This window comes from Spea bombifrons, chromosome 4, assembly GCF_027358695.1.
Source record: "Spea bombifrons isolate aSpeBom1 chromosome 4, aSpeBom1.2.pri, whole genome shotgun sequence".
Taxonomy (NCBI): Eukaryota; Metazoa; Chordata; class Amphibia; order Anura; family Pelobatidae; genus Spea; species Spea bombifrons.
In genome coordinates this window covers 21427968-21436524 of record NC_071090.1, presented here as the reverse complement: position 1 = coordinate 21436524, position 8557 = coordinate 21427968, and positions in this window count along the sequence as shown.

The window sequence follows — 8557 nt, the reverse complement described above, 5'->3', positions numbered from 1 at the left end:
GAACTCATTTAAGATTAAACCATCAATGTGTGTGGCAAGTGACATAAAATGAATGGAGTTGATGCAAAAAGTTCACTCATCACATAGTTGCCAACTGTCCCATTTTTTTTAGGACAGACTTGGGATTTGGGAGCTTGTTCTGGTACTTTCAGTGTCCCAGGAAATTAGTAGATGCAGGTATCGGCAGGGCCGCGCTGAGACAGATGTGAGGGGTCTGTCCCTTTAGACCTCTGCTTCAGCACTTCTTAGTCAGTATATGAAGTTATATCCTGACAGTTAGCACTGAAGCCTAAGATAACCCTGAATAAACCTTCGCCAAAATGGTGGATTAGAGAATTGGAGAGAGAACATCGCCAGAAGCTCCGCCATTTCGGTGGAGGTTCGCTGGGAGGTTATGTCCGTTAAGATGTGGATGAAGAAAGAAGAGAAAAGAGAAGATAGAAAAGAGGAAAACAAGAAGATGCAGAAAAGAAGATGTAGAACAAGAAGATGCGAGACACAGGAGCAGAGCTGCGAGACATGGAAGCAGAAGTGGTCGGCAGAAAAAGTAGGGAGACATTCAGAGAACATAAGAGAAAGTAAACAAAAATGAGAGTGTGAGTGAGTTAGAGTCTGAGGATCTCACTTGATCGTTCAGTTACTTGATACAGAAGAGGCTGTCCTGCAGTAGGAGAAGCCCTTCTCCTCTTGAAGCAGTCATTCAGTAGCAGGATAGTAACAGGATAGTGCTCCCTTTTCTAGTGCTTGAAATAAATGGCAACACTTTCCCCAAATGTGCATGGGTGTGAATAGACTCCAGCCCTCAGCATTGTAGCTTAGTATATCACATGCAGGAAGATCTGTTCACTCAAACACATTTTCTATAGGACATTTAGCTGGAGGGTATGGGAGCAAATGCATATGGGGGGTTGAGACCTGACAGCTCTGCTACTGCCAACCATTGTTTACCAGGGGGTCAGTGGGCAAGTTTGGAGCGACATGCTTCCTTTGGATCAACAATCTACAATGTTTGACACAATCAGATTAAGGCAGATTAAGATAGATCAGTGCGTATCAATCTCAGTATTTTACAAAGTAGATTTTTGCTCACATTAAATTGCCATAGCTTTCTCCTCTTCTTTTATATGTTCTAATAATTATTTGGCTTTGGGAATCATAGGGGCTCTCACACAAAAGCACACATCCCTCGTCTGATATGAAAAGTTGCCTACACGTCCTGTGACCTAATATATGAAGATAGTGGAGTGTTTGAAACCACAGCAGAGCCTCTGACCTAATTACAATAACCATTGAAGGATTACAGAAAGGATCAACTCACAATAGAAATGCTGTTTAATGATTCATGCACTCAGGGTGCTCAGGTGCAAAAATGAGGCCAAATCTTTAAAATCAATATCCCTCCATACAGGTGAACACATCCATGTTCTCTGAGTCTCAAAACTCAACAATTATCCTTTTAGGAAGGAACAAACAGTAGAATAATCTCTCATCTTCTTGTGGTCAGGGGCAGTAGCGTAGCGAAGGGGGGAGCGGTCTGCCCTGTGTGCCACTCATCAGGGGGGTGCAACCTCCCGGGAAACTAAATGGCCACCTAAGACGGGCCTGCAGCGTAACCGCTGTGGAGCTGGCACACTGTGCAAGGAAATTGTTTTCTCACCCATTTCTCCTGGGCTGGAAAAAAGAGAGTTTCCTCACACAATGTATGGGCACCACATGGGTACGCTGCAGGCCCGTGTTAGGCAGCATCTGGCCACATAGACATCTGCGAGGACCCAGTGCTGCTTGGCCGGCCTCTGGACCAGTGAAATCTGCAGATGAGGTAAGGGGATACGGGAGGTTGAATGAATGAATGATTGAGTGAGTGAGTGAGTGAATGTATGTATGTTATAATTGTTTAGGGGCAGGGATGGCACAGGCAGACTACTTAAGAGGCAAGGGTGGCACAGGCAGCTTTAGGGGCAGAGGGGGCACAGGCAGGCTGTTTCAAGGGCATAGGAAGGCTGCTTAAGGGGCAGAGTGGGGCACAGACAGGTAGCCTGTTTCAGGGGCAGAGGTGGCACAGGCAGGTTGTCTATTTCAGGGGCAGTGTTGGCACAGGCTGCCTGTTTCAGTTGTAGAGGTGGCACAGGCAGAGTGCTTCAGGTGTAGAGGCCTACCACGTCAATGTCTGGCTTAGTATATAGTGATGGGGCTTATGCTGTACCACCATCAATGTCTGCCTCAGTACATAGTGATAGAAGTTAATCTGTACCATATCTGTTCAGTAAATTGTATTTATTTAAACTTATTTATTTATTAGGAAACGAAAAATGTCGCTAGTCTCAGAATCAAATAATACAAATGTGTAAAAAGAGGCCTACCAAACAAGTGTGAGTATGTTGTAAATACAGTGTATTGGTTGTACAGTGTATACAAACAAAAACTGTCTGCACTTCTCACCCTAAAAAAACATAATATAAATGAGAGGTTTTGGTTATATGAATTGGCCAAAGCATAATTAAGCTCACCCGCCACGTCAAGGCACACTCTCAATAGGGTGAGAACCTACTCTCACCTCCTACATAGTGGGACACAAAGCAGTTTATACTGCTACCAAAACCTTATTAACGTGTTGGGGAGGTACAACTAAACCTCATCCCAATTAACCCCTTGACAGCAAGCTGCAACCAGGCAAATGAGGAGCCGACAACCTCAAATGAGTGCAAATAGGAAAAGAATGTTGGTGCCCTTAGATTGAAATAAAGAAGTGGTATCATACTTGGTAATTCCAGTGTCAAGATTCTTACTCAAATCTCATAGTAACAGGGTAAATGAACATATGCTCTGGGTCATACTGCTTATATTCTAAACATTTATTTTGTCAACGTTGATTGTTGGTGATTCATGGAGCCAGAATTTTTGTATGTGTGATATGTATATCCATGTTTACAAAATGATCATTTGTTTTATATATTTCCTATGGTTTATTGGCCCCAAAAATCTAAATCTGTCGGCTTCAACCGAAATATTACCCCCTGGGGAATTAATTGTGCATGGGAAAAAGTGGGAACTCTTAAAAATCTGTGACAAAATACATTTATAGCATGTTGCTCAAGGGAATAGATAGAAAGTTGATTCCAGTTCTATATATATATTTTTAATATATTTTTAATATGGAAAATCAAAGGTTTTGCACAAATGAATCAAATAGCCTACTGAAGAAAAAGTTAAAAAAGGTGTTCTTATTTGCATGCAACATCACATCCTTGCATAGATTACAATCAAACAAATCAGAGATTAAATAATGGAGACCAAACATCAGTTGTATCTCATTTTCTTTTACCATAACAGTCTAGGGAAGGGTTGCAATAGGGTATAAAGGTAACTTAATATAGTGTCAAATTGTGATTTGGGTATGATTTTATAGTGCACAAGAAAATGACAAATTAAATAAAAATTACTGCACTTGCGTGAGGGTTTATCATCATCTTTAGCTGATACCCAAGCATAGCAATACACTCAACTTTTTAAAGTTATGTCCTGGCTACCACAGTGCCCAATATAACTGCCCTACCAGCTGTAGTTACATCTATAATGGTTCCTAGATCATATATTTTTAAGGGATTTCACCAAAAGGCAGTTAATATAGTTGTTTCCAAATGCACCAGCACCTTGCTAAACAGAATACCTGGGGCAGTGCCTCATGGATCATTAATGACGTGTCAGATGGTCAATAAACATTACATGAATTTAATCATTGTCTTTGTCTGATCTAATGCAAGTGCACTGAATATTTATTGTTCCTGTACTTTTGCTTCTGTTGTTGTCTAGGCCGTGGCAGTCCCCTTGTTACAAGGGAGATCTTGGATCTCCCCAACCGGCCCATTTACACCATGCAGGCTGTACTGAGCTTCCATACAATGATTTCAAAGGCTCTTCACACCTTTTCTGGAGGTTTAGTAGGACAGATCAAAAACAGAGGCAAGGCCAAGGCATGACATCTAGTTTTGACAATTTACATCCTTACATCCTGTGAAATACAGAGAGCAGTAGGTAACAAATCTGCAAGCAAGACCCTTTACTTTTTACAGCCATTAATAACCTAATATGAAGAAACTATTTGACAGACATCAAAAAAGTCAATAAATAGTCCTCAAAGTGCATGGTAAATCAGAGTGTAGGACACTTATTTAAAACAGGAAGACCAGACATGTCTCCTAGATGGTGCCAGAATAACAAGCGATGTCAGTGTTTCTTCTCAGTTTTATTGCATCCCTTTAACTACGTGGTGTTTGGGAGTTTTATCAGAAAATGGAGACTGTGAATCCTAAGAAAAGTGCTTTTTCCAAACAATAACCCTTCTGAATGTTCTACTTGAACAGATACTGTCTTATCAGGTTATCAAGATAAGACCACTCTTTCTCCCCAAAGCAGCATTGACCTGGTACTCTAAATTCATGCTCTGGTATGTATATGGGATTCCTAAAGAAAGTCATAAATTAACATGTGTCTGAGCCATGAAATTTCCATGGTCAACTTTAAAGTGAACAACTGTGGGTAGCCCCTTCCCAAAAGTTATATATTATATATAGTACACATGTACCAATCAAGGTACACAGTAGCAAAAATTAAACAGAAGAAAGTCAAATGAATGCATCTCAATATACATATATTTATGTATTTATGTTAGTTCTGTGTTGTTTTGGGTACTGTGTGAATATTTAACTGATTGTATACCATGTGTTGTATTATTTTCCCAATGGGCTTAAAAAAGGTGATACAGCAGAGAAAAAAATAATGTGCATTTGATTTAGAGTCCAAAGCCTAACTACAAAGGGTGGACTTTTTGAATAGCATTGCACATTCTCTTGTAAACAACACAACTGAATTGAGAGGCTACAGGGAAATACATTTTATTGCCTGTAAGGTTTTCTGATTATGTTCTCCTTATAGGTGACATCAGTAAAACCATTCAGCTGTGCAGAAGCAGCCATGTCTTATCTGCTCTGAGGGTCAGGCACTGAGCAGGGTCAGGTAACATGATGTTACACCACAATTCTTCTGGTGGCTATATTATCAGCCAAAGGTATGCTGGAGTTACAATAACTCTCCTACATAAAGACAGCAACTTTAAATGAGACCAGTAACACTACTTTATAACAGCATAAACTTAATGATTACTAATTACTATTTTGAAGTCAAGTTATAAGGTAATTGCTATTTTAATACTTAAATGAATCCGTAAGTGGTATTTATATTACATTCTCAAAAAACATGTTTTTGCAAAACAGGGAAACAATGAGAACAGATGTCAACAATATAATAACAACTCTTTTTTATATCTAAGCACTGATTATAATACATAAAGTAGTATAATATATATACCGTATTGGCTCGAATATAGGCCGCACTTTTTCCCCCCACTTTAAGTCTTTAAAGTGGGGGTGCGGCCTATATTCGGGGTCTAGCGCCCGACGCCCGGGACATGCAGTCCCGGGCGCCGGGCAGGCAGCGGGGTTAGGATACAGATCCCCCGCAGCGGTGCAGGGGACCTGCATCCTACTCCCCGATACGCTCAGACAGCCTCCCCTGCCAGCACTTCCCACGGGGGGGGTGCCGGCACGGGAGGTTGTCTAAGCGCATCTGCCCCCGCCCCCCCGGACTTACCGGAGCAGACTCCCGGGTCTCTTGCGGGGCCGGCGGGGGACATCTACGCAATACGCGTATACAACTTCCCTGGATGTGCCGGCACCGGAAGTTGTATCACGTAGATGTCTCCCGCCGCCCTCGCAAGACACACGGGAGTCTGCTCCGGTAAGTCCGGAGGGGGGCAGAGGAGGACAGTGGTAGCATATCTCGGGGAGGGAGGGCAGTGGTAGCATATCTCGGGGAGGGAGGACAGTGGTAGCATATCTCGGGGAGGGAGGACAGTGGCAGCGTATCTCGGGGAGGGGGGACAGTGGTAGCGTATCTCGGGGAGGGAGGACAGTGGCAGCATATCTCGGGGAGGGAGGACAGTGGCAGCATATCTCGGGGAGGGAGGACAGTGGTAGCATATCTCGGGGAGGGAGGACAGTGGCAGCATATCTCGGGGAGGGAGGACAGTGATAGCATATCTCGGGGAGGGAGGACAGTGGCAGCATATCTCGGGGGGGGCAGAGTGGCAGCATGTTTTTTTGGTGCTTTTTTAAAGAAAAAAACTTTTTCTTTAAAAAAGCACCAAACTTTTAGGGTGCGGCCTATATACGGGGGCGGCCTATATCCGAGCCAATACGGTATATATATGTATATAAGTACATATACATTATAACCACTGATAGGTGATGTGAATAACACTGATAAACTCATGGCACCTGTCAGTGGGTGGGATATATTAAGCAACAAGCTACCATTTCGTCCTCCAAGTTGATGTGTTAGAAGCCGGAAAAATGGGCAAGCATAAGGATCTCAGCGACTTTGACAAGGGCCAAATTGTGATGGCTAGATGACTGGGTCAGAGCATCTCCAAAACTACAGCTCTTGTGGGATGTTCCCAGTCTGCAGTAGTCAGTACTTATCAAAAGTGGTCCAAATAAGGAAAAGCGGTGACCCAGCGACAGGGTCATGGGTGACCTCAGCTCATTGATGCACGTGAGAGGGGAAGGCTGGCTTGGCAAATCCAACAGACGAGCTACTGTAGCTCAAATTGCTGACAAGGTTAATGCTGGTTCTTATAGAAAAGTGTCAGAACACACAGTGCATTGCAGTTTGTTGCATAATGGGGCTGCGTAGCACATTATGTTTTCTTTTACATCACGAGGATGGCTGGGTGTGTGTGCGTCGCTTACCTAGAGAACACATGGCACAAGGATGCATCCATGGAGGCCCCACCTCGCCACTTACAGGACTTAAAGGATCTACTGCTAATGTCTTGGTGTCAGATACCACAGCACACGTTCAGAATTCTAGTGGAGTCCCTGCCTTAATAGGTCAGGGCTGCTTTGGTGTAAAAAGGGGGACCCTAAGGCTGAGGGGCTCGTGAACACTCAAACACGTGACCATCTTATTGGAGTTTATTCACCTGAGTTGTAAGAAGATTTTGTCAGGACATTTGGAAGTATTGGTCCTTCCTAATGAAAAACGAAGTGAGAGGGTAAAAATCACAACCCTCCTGCCAACTCTCCTGTTAGTTAATTAATCCCACTGTCCATTTTCATACCTTTGTAAGAATAGCTCATCTCTACTACTGTGGACTGGGATGAAATAAGTGAACAAGCACAATCAAAAGATGCAGAGTTTATAGAGTTCCATGCCATGTCTGTTGCCACACCACTTAAATTTGCAACCCTCTTTCAAATTCTTATGAGTTGATCCCAAAAATATATAGAAATTAAGTAGAGCTTAAGGAGGACCCAGTGAAAAGTTATGGACAAGAGCCTTTTAGTGCCTGAGGTCAGGGCATTTTCAACAATTTCCACATCCTTTTGACTAACTGGCATTCCTGGGAAATGTTTTCACTTTACCCAATGGAAAACTATATATTGTTTTTTTAAAGCAAATTTCATCGGTAGCTGACCTGAAGGGATTTTTGTATCATATACTATTTTATGTTTGTTCAAATAAATATGTTTTTTTAAAAAACTACAACATCCCTTGAGTAAATTATTATTAAATATATTAAATACAATGTATGTAGCGGGCACTCTAAGGGTTAAAATGCACCGGCCATTGAAAAAGCACATGGTGTCACTTTATATTCACCTATACAGTGCTCTGACCGATTAGCTAGGAAATGTATATCAAAAAAGATATTTATAATCTTAAATTCCTTTATCATTGTCTCTATTCTGACATTAAGGTGGCGTAGGAATAAAAACTACAAACATGACTGCTGGATGCAGACCAAGATTGGCCATCTGGCACATCAGGCTAAATCCCAGTAAGCCACTGGTCATTGGAGCCCTATACTCGCCCAATCTGCTGATTAACATAACATGTGGTATGTGGCCGCACACAGCCAGCTGTTTGCCAAACTCATGTCATCAGGCGACGGCTGGCCTTAAAGTGCCAGAGCCGCCTTGGGATCTCAAGTCCTCCAGCCACCGGAAGCATTCAGGTAGGTATAACTTTAATATGTATATTTGCTAGCTATCTTACTAGCACAATATATATATATATAATGTGTCATACTTACCTGCACTGCACCCTGTCATCTACACTTTTGATGCACATAGGATCCCTTAGGTATACAGACCACTAGTGGTGCTATTGTTAAAAAAATAAAAATGTAGGAAGGGGATGGGATAAAAAGGGTTGGACATGAGGCTTAAATTAGAAAGTGCTTAGTCAAATTGGGTTGGGCATACACTGCAGTGACCAGTGCTACTCTTAATCCCCTATACATTTGCCCCCAGCTGTGTCCTTAATTAATACTTTTCTACGGGCTTATGGTTCGGCTGCATGGTGGGAAATCCACTCTTAGGTGTTTAACTTGGATCTACAGATGTGGTTTTTTTTACACTTTGTTCAATTGCATGCACGTTTTTTAAATCAAATCATTCATATCAAGAACACTGATACTCCAGGGTATGATAAATTA